The following is a 12,681-nucleotide window of genomic DNA, read 5'->3' as shown; positions in this document are numbered from 1 at the left end:
TTGGACTGAAGGGTCTGTTTCTGTGCTGTACATCTTGATGACTCTAAATATCTCAGCAAGGGGCCCAGCAATCACTTCCTTAGCCCATCGATAGCCACAGGCAAGGTGCTGAAAGACTGGAGATTGGCTAATATGGTGCCACTATTTAAGAAAGGTGGTTAGGAAAAGCCAGGGAACTGTAGAACAATGAGCCTGATATCACTGGCAAGGCAGGTTATTGGAGGGAATCTTGAGTGACAGGATTTACATATTTTTGGAAAGCCAAGGACTGATTCGGGATTGTCAGCATGGCTTTGTTTGTGGGAAATTGTGTCTCACAAACTTGATTGAGTTTTCTGTAGTAACAAAGATGATTGATGAGGGGGAGTTATGGATATGTCAAACGCCTTACTGAAGTCCATTGAGATCAAGATTCCTTATGTTAGACTGGTTAGCAAGGTCAGATCACAAGTAGCCATTTGGATACAGAACTGGCTCAAAGTTGGAAGACAGAGGGTAGTGGTGGAGGGTTGCTTTTCAAACTGGACATCTGTCACTAGGAGTTTGCCACAAGGTTTGGTGCTGGGTCCACTGCTTTTCGTCACTTTTATAAAAATGTTTTGGATGTGAACATAAGAGGTATGGTTAGTAAATTTGCAAGTGACACCAAACTTGGTGATACGGACAGCCAGGTAACCCCAGAGTACAATGGGATCTTGATCAGATGGGCCAGTGGGGCTGAGGAGTGGCAGATGGAGTTTAATTTAGATAATTGAGAGATGTTGCATTTTGGAAAGGCAAATCAGGGCAGGACTTAGATAAGGTAAGGTCCTGGGGAGTGTTGCTGAACAAAGAGACCTTGGAGTGCAGGGTCATAGCTCCTTGAAAATGGAGTCGCAGGTAGATAGGATAGTGAAGAAGGTGTTTGATATGCTTTCCTTTATTGGTCAGAGTATTGAGTTCAGGAGTTGGGAGGTCATATTGCTGCTGTACAGGGCATTTGGTTATGCCACTTTTGGAATACTGCGTTCAAATCTCGTCTCCCTGCTATAGCAAAGATGTTGTTAAACTTGAGGGATGTAGAAAAGATTTATAAGGATGTTGCCTGAGTTGGAGAGTTTGAGCTACAGGGAGAGGTTGAATAGTCTTGGGGTATTTTCCCTGGAGCATAGGAGGTTTGGGGGTGACCTTATAAAATCATGAGGGGCATAGATAGGGTGAATAGCCAAGGTCTTTTCCCCAGTGTGGAGGAGTGCAGAAGTAGAAGACATGGGTTTAATATGAGAGGGAAAGGTTTAAAAGAGACCTAATGGGCACTCTTCATGCAGAGCGTGATGTGAGTATGGAATGAACTGCCAGAGGAAGTGATGGAGGCTAGTACAATTAGAACATTTAAAAGTTATCTGAATGGGTATAGGAATAGGAAGGGTTGAGAGGATATGGGCCAAATGTTGGCAAATCGGAGTAGACTAATTTAGAATGTCTAGTTGGCATGGACAAGTTGGATTGAAGGGTCTGCTTCCATGCTATACAGCTCTGTGACTGTTTTTCCTCTTTTATAATGCGAACTGTTTTCAAAACATGAATATTTATTTCCCTGAGTTCTCTAGCATCCATTTGTTTTTCCACAGTAAAAACTGACATCGAGGTATGAAATGAATATTTTATCTCTTGAGATTCGACACAAAGAGAACCTCTTTGATCTTTAATGGGTCCTACTCTCTCTCTAGTTGTTCTCTTGCTTTTATTGTACTTGGAGAATCTCTTTGGATTATCTTTAACCTTATTTGCTAAGGCTGTCTTATATCCTCTCTTTGACTTCCTGATCCCTCTCTTAAGAACACCCCGACGTGCACTATCCTGTTCAAGAGATTCATTTGAACCCATTTCATTGTTCTCCAATCCTACCATCCTTGCCTTTAACTCCAACAAGAATATAATGACTTTGAACTTGCATTATCTCACTTTTAGAACATAGAACATTACAGCGCAGTACAGGCCCTTCAGCCCTCGATGTTGCGCCGACCTATTTTGAAAACTTCTAACTAATCAGATGTCCCTTTTACCTGCGAACAGTCTACTTCAAACAATTTTGCAAAGTTCTTGTTTCATACCATTAAAATTTACCATACTCCAGTTTAAAAACCTGAATTTCTATGGAAGGCTTATGGTTTTCTATGAATATTTTAAATCAATTGGAATTATGATCAGTAGACTCAGTATTCCCTTACCATCACTGTCTTGTTACCCAAGAGCAGGTCAAGTTTTGCTGCTTCCTCTTGTATAACATATTGATAAAGAAAACTTTCTTGAACACATTTTACAAATTCTTCACAGTTCATGCCTTTGACTGGGACTTGAATAGTGTCAATGTTCGGAAAATTAAAAATAAAGTTAAACCTGCAAGATTGAGAAGGTGGAGATTTCATGGTGACATCAACTAGTACAGGAACTGAATCTACTATCAGCATCACATGTCTGACATCTACCTGACTGGCTTTATTTGAATCGTTCCTACTTTACAACTGGTTGACCTACTCCTGAAAATGCAATTGGGTCACCCGGTAAATAAGACTTTACAAATCCTCTTTCTCTCAGCTTGTTTAATCTTTATTTTGAATTAAACTTCTCAGTTTATTTGTCACTAAACGTTAGTATCACTGCCAATTGGTTGAAACAAATTCACATGAACACAATCTTCAACGTGTTCCTGATTGGTGGGAACAAGTCTTTGGAATTTCTTGCCTTGCATAACCACTTCCTTCATAATATAACGACGGCTAACTTTATTTTATGACACTTCAAACTTGAACAATGGATATGACCCTGCAATCTTAAGGTTTATTGAAATGTTGAAAATTGGGATATTTCCTTTTAGTGACTCCTTTTCTCTGCTTATTTTGTCTCTCAGCTGTTTGTCTTAGTTCAGTTTTTTAGATTTTCTTTGTAGGATGTGACCTCTGAATCTGCAAGTGTTTTCAGTTTCACTAAGCAATACGAACATTTATTTTTAATGTCTGATATTCAAGTGGGAATTACAAATAATTTTAACTATTAATGTATTAACATTTTAAAGATATTCCTTGTCTTTTAGCTAATTCATCTTTCTTTGCTTCAGTTTCTGAATTCATACTTTTGTTCAGCTTCCAAAAACTTTTCCTGAGACTGGATGGGCTAATCTTGCACTTCAGTTGCTAGCTTGATCACTAACTTGTGATGCGGGATTTGTTAAGGTATGCGATGCTCTTTTTTGCACCTGGGTGTCGGGTGTGATCTGTGATGCTGTAGGGAGGGATATCACCGGACTGGAGGACCAAATTACTGCAGATGCTGGAATCTGAACTGAAAACAAAAAATGCTGGACATCACGGGTCAGGCAGCACTCGTGGAGAGAAAGCAAGCTAACGTTTCCAGTCGAGATGACTCTTCTTCAGAACTGAAATGAAGTGTGGAGGGGTCAGCATTTATGCAGGAGGGGGATGGGGTTGGAGTGCTGGAGGAGAAAGGATGTTGATAGTTCAGATTAAGTGATTGTTCTGCCATTCTCACATCCCAATGGTGTGTGGAAAGAACAGTCTACCCTGGGATGGGGACTGGGGAGAGAACGTGACAGAATGTAATAAGCAAAGATAAAAGAAAGGGAAGGAATGGTTTCACAGTTTGAAGGTGTTGAATTCCATCTTGAGCCCAGAAGTATGTAAACTGCATAGTTTAAAGATGAGATGCTGCTCTTCTGGTTTCTGCTGTGATTCGCTGGAGCATTGCAACATGCCAGGGACAGACAAGTGGGCATGCGAGCAAAATGCTTTGTTAAAATGACCGACTCCGGGAAGATCTGAGTCATGCTTGCACACAGACTGGAGATGTTCAGCAAAGTGGTAACCCAGTCTGCGTTTGGTTCCTCCAATGTAGGGTTGGCCACACTGGATGCAGCGAATATAATACGAAGATTGGAGGAGATACAGGTGAAATGCTGCTTCACCTGGAAAGACTGTTCAGGTCCTTGAGTGGTGAGTCAAGAGGAGGGGGTACAGGTGAAATGCAGATGGAGGAAGTGAGATGAAGATGTCTTTGGTGATAGTGTTCTTCTGAGGTTGTCTGAAATGGCAGAGACTAATGCTGATGGGGTGCAAAATGAGAACAAGTGGGACCCAATCACACTATTGTGAGTGATGGGAAGGGGCAGAGGTGGAAACATGGATGACAGGTCAGCTGCAGTTGAAGGCCCTGTCAACCACAGTGGGCAGGGAATTACTGTCATGGAAGGAAGAAACCACTTTAGTATTGCTGTTTTGGAAGGTGAACATCATCCGAACAGATGTGACATAGGTGAAAGATCGGGGAAATGGGATGGAATCCTTGCAGCACATGGGATGGGAAGTGCTGTTGTGAAAGTAACAATGGGAGTCCGTGGCTTTGTCGTGGATGGCAGTGGATAATTTATTTCTTGAAATGGAGTCATTGCGATGTACGGAAACGGACCCTTCGGTCCAATTCACCCATGCTGACCAGACATCAGAACCTAATCATAGGAGTCATAGAAATGTACAGCACAGTCAGCGAAGTCAAGGAAAGAAAGGGAAATGTTGGAAATAAGTGATGTGCAAGTTAAAGGAAGGTGGAAATTGGAGGCAAAATGAATAAATTTTTCCAAGGAACTGCCTTGCACTTCCAGCTGAGCAGTTACATACAGGATTCATGAGTAGTAAAAATGGCTTTGGAACTGAGGGAAAATGAGTGTTTTGGAACATACTTTCCATGTAAAAAATGGACTTTGTGATAGTAAGTACCCCGGAGCTAATATACTTGGATATTTGTTTGTCTGTTTATTTCAAGCTGATGCATGCCATTGTATATTGATGTAAGTGTTCCATTTTGAATATCAGCGTGCTCAACATGGGATGTGATCTGACACTTAACCTTGAAAATCTTTATTTTCTACCAGAAGCATTTAGGTTTTGATAACGTTTGAGGCTTTTAATTGTTGAGCTCCAAAGGTTGTCAGATCTGCAGGGTGTAGCATTAAAGGATTGCAGTATGAGGCTCATGGCTTTGTTTAATTGCTTGAAATCATGCTGAGCAAATGTTTTGGCATGATGCAATATACTGTGATAACATTCTCTTTTTAACGTATTTAGTATCCCAGTTCTCCAGCATTGCATAACATGTTTTCTGAAAATGCTTGCTTCAGAGTTTGTCAAAATGGGTGAAAAGGATGTTTAAGTATCCCTCTAGAGAGAGTAGATAGCTAGCACCAGGTTCCAGGGGCACTTGTGCAAAGAATATTGATAATTCTCAACCATCCGCTATAACTGTGTTGGTATTGTTGCATTTGCAATAAACCTCAGTGTGGCCAGACTGTCAGGAAGCGACCTGTTGATCATTTTGGATTTTAGCTAGGCATCAGTTGTAGTTGCATTGCAGAAATAGAAGAAAGCACCACATCCATGACTACTTCTATCATCTCTCATCATTTTTGGAAATTATGAATAAGTTAGCTGATACATGGGGCAATCTCTGCAACATCAAAGAAATGAAAATTTGCAGATAGATATAACATTGTTACATACTGGGTTGAACAAACATGTATAGGCCTCACTTGAATTGTTCCTTTAATACTTCGAATTTTATTGTGCATGTTTGTTAAATCGGAGCACAGTTGGGTTACATTTTGCTTACTTAGGAATGAAGTCAAGTTCCTAAGAGTCTCTCTTTCTCAAATTTTAAATCAGAGGAAATATGTAAATATCAAATTAGTATATCCTCTTAGAGCAATGCTGCTGTTATTAATGCATTGGTTCCTCAACTGCTTTTTGATTTCAACTGCTTACTCTTGCAGAATCCTTGTTGGTCTTTTTAGATCATGGAAGAACTGAAGAACGAATATATCAACAATAAATTGGTGGAAGCAAAAGCCAAATACTGCAGATGCTTGAAGCCTGAAATAAAAGCTGAAAATGCTGGAAACACTTCAGGTGAGGCAACATCTATGGAGACAAAGAGAGTTAATATTTCAGATTGATTACCTTTTTGGCAGAACTTCTCCATTCATCTGACCAAAGGGCACTGACCTGAAATACTTGTTTCTCTCTGTCTCTCTCTCCATGGATGTTACCTAACCTGCTGAATATTTTGTGCGTTCTCTGTTTTTATTTCATAAGTTAGTGGAGTCTTCTAATCCCAACCTCGTGATGTTCTTTCTGACCTTTGTGTCTCGTATTGGAATACAGATCCACAGACAACCTGAAAGGCGTATGGGACCTTGGTTTAATCTTTCATCTGGAAGAAAACACTTTTGACGACTTCAGTATTGGTTTTAAGTACCAATTATGTGCTCAAGTCTCTTGGGTGAAGATTGAATCCACAACTTTCTGACTCAAATAATAGGATGCTACCACTGAGCCAAGGGTGACACCTGTACAACATGAATGAAGACTTGAAATTTTGAAAATCCTCCGGAGAAAAAAAAACTCAGAATAAATCATAAAACTAATTTTTATGCTTCTAATAAATATAGTGATGCTTTGTAACTGTTTGCTTAAATCTAAATAGGAGAATGTGCTTAATTTATTGCCCTCACTGCTTGGGATTGATTCTTCATTTGGTGTACAGTTTAACATTTAAATCACAAAGATTTTGCTGTCTCTGAAAAGGGGTGAAATAAAATTCCAGATTTGTTATATGGCCAACTCTCTAAGTGTTTTTTCTCCCTTTCATATTGTAATATTGAATTTCATATCTAAAATTGTTAATCAGTGTATTTAAGGTAACTTGATTTCTTACAGTGGGCAAGTCATTTACATGGACATAACTATACTGATGCTGCTCTGAGAAAAAACACAAATGGATTAGTAGATTATTCCCTTTGTTTCCCTGGGCTGGAAAATACCTGACTGCCATTCAGTTGAGTGTTCAGAAGACAGAAACCATCATCGTCTTCGCACTATAAACTCTAGATCTTTTGTTATTAAGTACTTGCGTTCTGTGCCCACAGTGTCATACAGAACAAGATCTTTGAGCAATCTGTTTGGTGGACCCCACATTTGAGCTTTTGATGCTACATCCTACTCATCACTGCTCCCACCTTCAGTTAATTTTATTTTACCTTTGCATAACAAGTTAAACTGGAAATTGTGGGGCAATAATTGTGCCCCATTGTTCCACCAACCATCCCAAACTGGCTCCTCTGATTTGTCGCTCCCCTCTTCTCTTTGTTGGTTGCAATAAGGTGAATTTAACCAGGATCTTTCCCTTCTGGTTGTCTTTTTTCTCTGACCAATTGAATTTGTACTTTAAAAGAAATCCGTTTAACCAAGCATTCTTGAGTCAACAAATAGCATGAGTTCACTATTTCTTGTACTTTGTATCAAATAAAGTAGCATGTAGAAACAAGTTAGAAATGAGGTGAGTCCAAACAAAGGACAAAATTCAAGAACTGGCCTCCCTGCTAGAGGAAAGATGTTGTTAAACTTGAACGGGTTCAGAAAAGATTTAGAAGGATGCTGCTGGGATTGGAGGATTTGAGCAATAGGGAAATCGGGTCATAAAGTCATACAGCGTGGAAATGGACCCTTTGGTCCAACCAGTTCATGCTGACCATAATCTCATACTAAACTAGTCCCACTTGCTTGTGCTTGGCCCATATCCCTCCAAATATTTCTCCATTCACATACTCATCTAAATATCTTTTAAATGTTCTAATTTTTTACCTGCATGAACTTTCTCTGGAAGTTCATTCCACACGTAAATTTAAAAACAAATTGTCCCTCGCCTTTTTTAAATCTTTCTCTCACTTTAAAAATATGATCCCTAGTGTTGAAATCCCCCATCCTGGGAAAAGATACCTGCCATTCACCTTTCTTATACCCCTCATTATTTTATAAACCTCCTTAGGGTCACCTCTCGGCCTCCTGTGCTCCAATGAAAAATGTCCCAGCCTATCCAGCCTCACCTTAAAACTCAAACCTTCCAAACCCTGCAACATCCTGGTAAGTCTCTTCTGAACCTTCTCCAGTTCAATAATATGCTTTCTATAACAGGGAGACTAGAACTGGACACAGTACTCCAGAAGAGGCCTCACCAGTGTCCTAGATAGCCTCAACATAACATTCCTACCACTTTACTGTTAAGTTCTGAGCCATGAAGGCAAGCATGCTAAAGTCTTTTCTTAACCACCCTATCCATATGTGACGCAAAGTTCAAAGTAGTATGTACCTGACCCCACTGGTGTCTTCTACCACATTGCCTGGGACCCTACTTTTAATAGCCGAAGTCTTGTCTTTGTTTTTATCAAAATTCGATGCCTCACCGATATCCAAATTAAACTCCATTTGCCACCTTCAGCCCTTTGACCCGATTGATCAAGATCTCTTTGTAATCTTAGATAACCTTCGCTGTTCTCTATACCACTAATCTTGGTATTCTCAGCAAACTTACTAAGAATTCTTCCTACGTTCTCATCTAAATCATTGACGCAAATGACAAACCAAAGTGGACCCAGTACCAATCCCTGTGGAACAGTGCTAGTCACAGGCGTCCAATCCAAAAAACAACATTCCACCATCTCCGTCTCCTGTTAAGCCAATTTTGTATCCAATTGGCAAACTCCCCCTCAATCCCATGTGATCTAAAAAAAAAAGCTGGGGCTTTTTTCCCCTGAAGTGTCAGAGGCTGAGGGGTGACTTCATAGAGGTTTACAAAATCATTAGGGGCATGGATAGGGTAAATAGCCAAGGTCTCTGTCCGAGGGTGGGGGAGTCCAAAATTAGAGCATGGCTTTAAGGTGAGAGGGAAAAGATTTAAAAGGGACCTGAGGGGCAACTTTTTTAATGGAGAAAGTGGTGTGTGTATGGAATGAGCTGGCAGAGGTAGTGGTGGAGGCTAGTACAATTCCAACATTTAAAACTCATCTGGATGGGTATATGAATAGGAAGGGTTGAGTGGGATGTGGGCCAAATGCTAGAAAATGGGACTAGATCGATTTAGGTTGGCACTGATGCGTTGCACCGAAGAGTCTCTTTCTGTGCTGTATAACTCTTATGACTCTTAAGAGATGGGGGGGGGGGGGTGATTCATCTGAATTCTGTGAATAGTAGGTAATAGGGTGTTACGACCCTTAATTGGATGATAGTGGTAACATTGGTTTTGGTAGGCAAGTGGTTGACTTTGAGATGCTTAACTTTGCAGGTCAGTTAATAGTCCTATGTCTTGTTTCTGTTGACTGAGGTTTCACTGTTTTTGTTGGGGAGTGGGGGGATATTTTATTTTTACTTGGAACACAAAGCTGTCTTGGGATTTTCTCAGCTGAGAGCTTCAACACACATCTTCAGACTAGAGTTGTAACTGCCTTTCTAACTCCTGGTTTTTGTATTCTTGAAAGTTGAAAAGAGCAAGCCTAATTTTTGCCCAGACTACTATGTTTTCTGTCATCATATTCACAGTCAAGGCTAGCTCACAAGAGATTGCAGTTCAGTTTACAGCACATTGCCCCCTTTTTTACTTTTTCTTTTGTAGCATACTTAGAAATTCTCATGATGTGAGACCTTTCAGGACCACCCTAATGGCTGAGGATAATCAGTGCATGTTTTCCAGACATTCACTGAATTAGATTTGTCAGAGTTTACATTTTTGGGAATTAACATGAGCAATGCCTGGTGATTCATGGTTATTGTCTACTGTTAGGGCAACATGTTGTCATGAGGAGTAGAACATTACTGGGGATCATTCAAAAATTTAATATTGCTTAAACTATGAACATGGTGCTAAGGCATTTCATGTTGCACTTAGCAGGGCAAATGATTATAAATCCCATGGACGTTATTATGTGAGTGATACTAGCTTGATGTGCTATGTGGCAAACTAGATGGGCTTTTTGTTTTGGTTTTGCAGTTCTTTCAGTTTCACACTTCTTGAACTAAAATGTTTAAGATATCTTAATGTAATGTGTCAGATTTTAGGCTTGTCAGCTTTGAAAATGTTTGATAATGTGACAGCAACAATAATTTAAATTTCAGATCTTACAAATGTATATACAACCATATAAATTAAACATAGAAATAGGCCATTCAATTCCTTAACCTAATCAACTGTTTGCTGAGGTCATTGTTACATTGTGGCCTGGACTCCACTTACTTGGCACTCTCCTATATTCTTGCATTCTTCATGGACAAGGGAGTCAGTCTAATTCAGCTGTAAAAAAAAATATTCAATGTTCTTGCCTAATCTGCTACTTGGGGAAAGAGAATTCCACAGACCAGAAACCAGCTCAGACAACATTCTCAACCAGTCTGTAAATGGAATACCCTTCATTTTCATATGTTCTAATTCATCTCTCTCCTATAAGAAGAAATATCTTCTCTGCATCCAGCCTGTTCATTCCCCTCAGCATCTTGAATGTTTGAATAGGGTCACCTCACATTCTTTTAAACTTCATTGGATACAGGTCCAAACTGCCCCTTCAGCTCTGGTATTGACTGGGTGGACTGAATTTCTAATGCTATTAGGTCCCTTAAGTGGCCAAAACCTAACACATTGCTCCATTTGTGGACTCACCAATGGCTTATAGAGTTGAAGCAAAATATCCTAACTTCTGTATGATTCTTGTGCAATAGATCTTAGGATTTTTAAGGCAGTTTGCAAATATTATCAAACAACATTTGGTACAGCACCAGATAAGGGGATTTTACTCGACCAAAATCTTGGTCAAGGCTTCTAAGGAACAGCTTAAAGAAGGAAAGACCGGCAGAGAGGCTGAAAACTTCTTGGAAGTGAAATTTTTAAATAAGTGTTGATGGAGAAAGAAACATTACATCTGCATGTAGATGACCCATTGTTAGAATTAAAACATTTAGGCAGCTGAAGACCTAACTGCTGGCATTGAAGCGATTGAACTTGGAAATGCTCATGTGACCAGAATTGAAGATTGCTGGGGCAGGAGGTATGGCAGTTGTGAAATGCAAGGAGGTGATGGTGATAGGAGGGGTGAATTCGTGAAAGAACATGCATTCAAGTGCTATCTTTTTGAATAAGGGCAAGTCTCATGTTCTTGCCAGCCAGACTCCCTCCATAATTGTTTAGATAATTCAAATTGCATGAAAATGAGCTACAACTTAGTTTATCAATTTGAATTTGGCAACATAAATTGACCGCTTCAAAATGTGATTTTCTTTAGGGTATTGGATAATTTGAAATAAACAACTTTGAATTAGAATGAATGCATGCGTAGTGCCCTAACTGTTCAAGCTGCAGCCTGTGTTGTAAATTTAGTTTTCTGTAGATGTTAGTACTTGTAGATATCTTCACACAATAATACCATTTCAGTGCATTTGTCATGATGTTAGGGATTTATACCCGCAATTGATTTATGCTCAAGTTTTTTGTGTTTAGTTCTTAGTCTCAAACAGTTGAAGAACTCTGTTTATTCTTCATTATAAAAGGCAAAAAATGGAGAAGGCATGTATTTTTGCAAAATATCACCCACAAGTAAATGGAGTTGATATGCACTTGCAGAATGATCTAAACTCAAAATCTGGACATGTTTGTGGGGTTGAATTTCCTGCTTCATTGTTTGAGTGCCTACCTCTAATAGTTCAAACTTTATAATTATGCCATATTTTTCTAGATTCTCCCACCAGATGAATCTATGACTACTTTATTGATTTATTTTATTATTTCAAGTCAGGTTTATGCAATCGTGTGTACTTTAGCTCTTGAAATCCTGATATCATTCCATGAGGTCTGCAGCAATATTGCCTATAAGTTTTGTACGTGTAAATGTGTGTGTGGCTATGCAGCAACTGGAAGGTATAGAAAGACTTCATAAATTGTCAGCTTGAAGATACTTGGATAGTTGTGCAGAAATCTTTGTCAAGGTACTCCCCACTGGAGGAAACTGGCTGTGTGAAATGTAAGGATTGAGGTAAAGGAGCATTGGTATTGGTTAGTGGCAGCCTAAACTGAGATCAAATGAAGGGTTTATTCAAATGAAGCACAGCTGCCTCCTATATGAATTCCACTTTTCTTGAGGTAAAGGCGAATAATCTGTTGATCTTTTATGATTACCGATGTCCACGTCACAGTTTTTATCACGTTGGTGCCTAAATTCCCTTCCACTGGGTTGTTATTACTCAAGGTAAATCTTTGTCAGATCGGACTGAGATTTCTTTTTGTACTCGTGTATTGTACGACATCTAACTTTGATCTTGTATCTCTATAGCAAGTGAATTTTCAATTACAAAGTTGTCAAGACAAGAAATGGAAATGTGTTGCTGGAAAAGCGCAGCAGGTCAGGCAGCATCTAGGGAACAGGAGAATCGACGTTTCGGGCATTAGCCCTTCTTCAGGAATGAGGAAAGTTGGTCCAGCAGGCTAAGATAAAAGATAGGGAGGAGGGACTTGGGGGAGGGGCGTCGGAAATGTGATAGGTGGAAAGAGGTCAAGGTGAGGGTGATAGGTCAGACTGGGGTGGGGCGGAGAGGTCGGGAAGAAGATTGCAGGTTAGGAAGGCGGTGCTGAATTTGATGGATTTGACTGAGACAGGCTGGGGGGAGGGGAAATGAGGAAATCCGAGTTCATCCCTTGTGGTTGGAGGGTCAAGACAAGAAAACATGTTTATGTAGTACTTTTTGTGATCTCCGGGAATCCCAAAGTGCTTTGCAATAATTGAAGACTGCTTTGAAATAAAACATATTGTAGAAAGCAAAA

At 39.7% G+C, this 12,681-nt stretch overlaps 1 protein-coding gene across 7 annotated transcripts in view; it reads left to right on the top strand.

The window, feature by feature from the left end:
- The window catches only part of tcf12 (transcription factor 12), a 330,257-nt gene that overhangs the window by 91,789 nt on the left and 225,787 nt on the right, over positions 1 to 12,681 (top strand). The gene's annotated exons all lie outside the window — the stretch shown is intronic.

The sequence above is a fragment of the Chiloscyllium plagiosum genome, chromosome 36 (genome assembly GCF_004010195.1).
Source record: "Chiloscyllium plagiosum isolate BGI_BamShark_2017 chromosome 36, ASM401019v2, whole genome shotgun sequence".
NCBI lineage: Eukaryota > Metazoa > Chordata > Chondrichthyes > Orectolobiformes > Hemiscylliidae > Chiloscyllium > Chiloscyllium plagiosum.
This window is presented reverse-complemented; position numbering and strand designations above follow the sequence as displayed.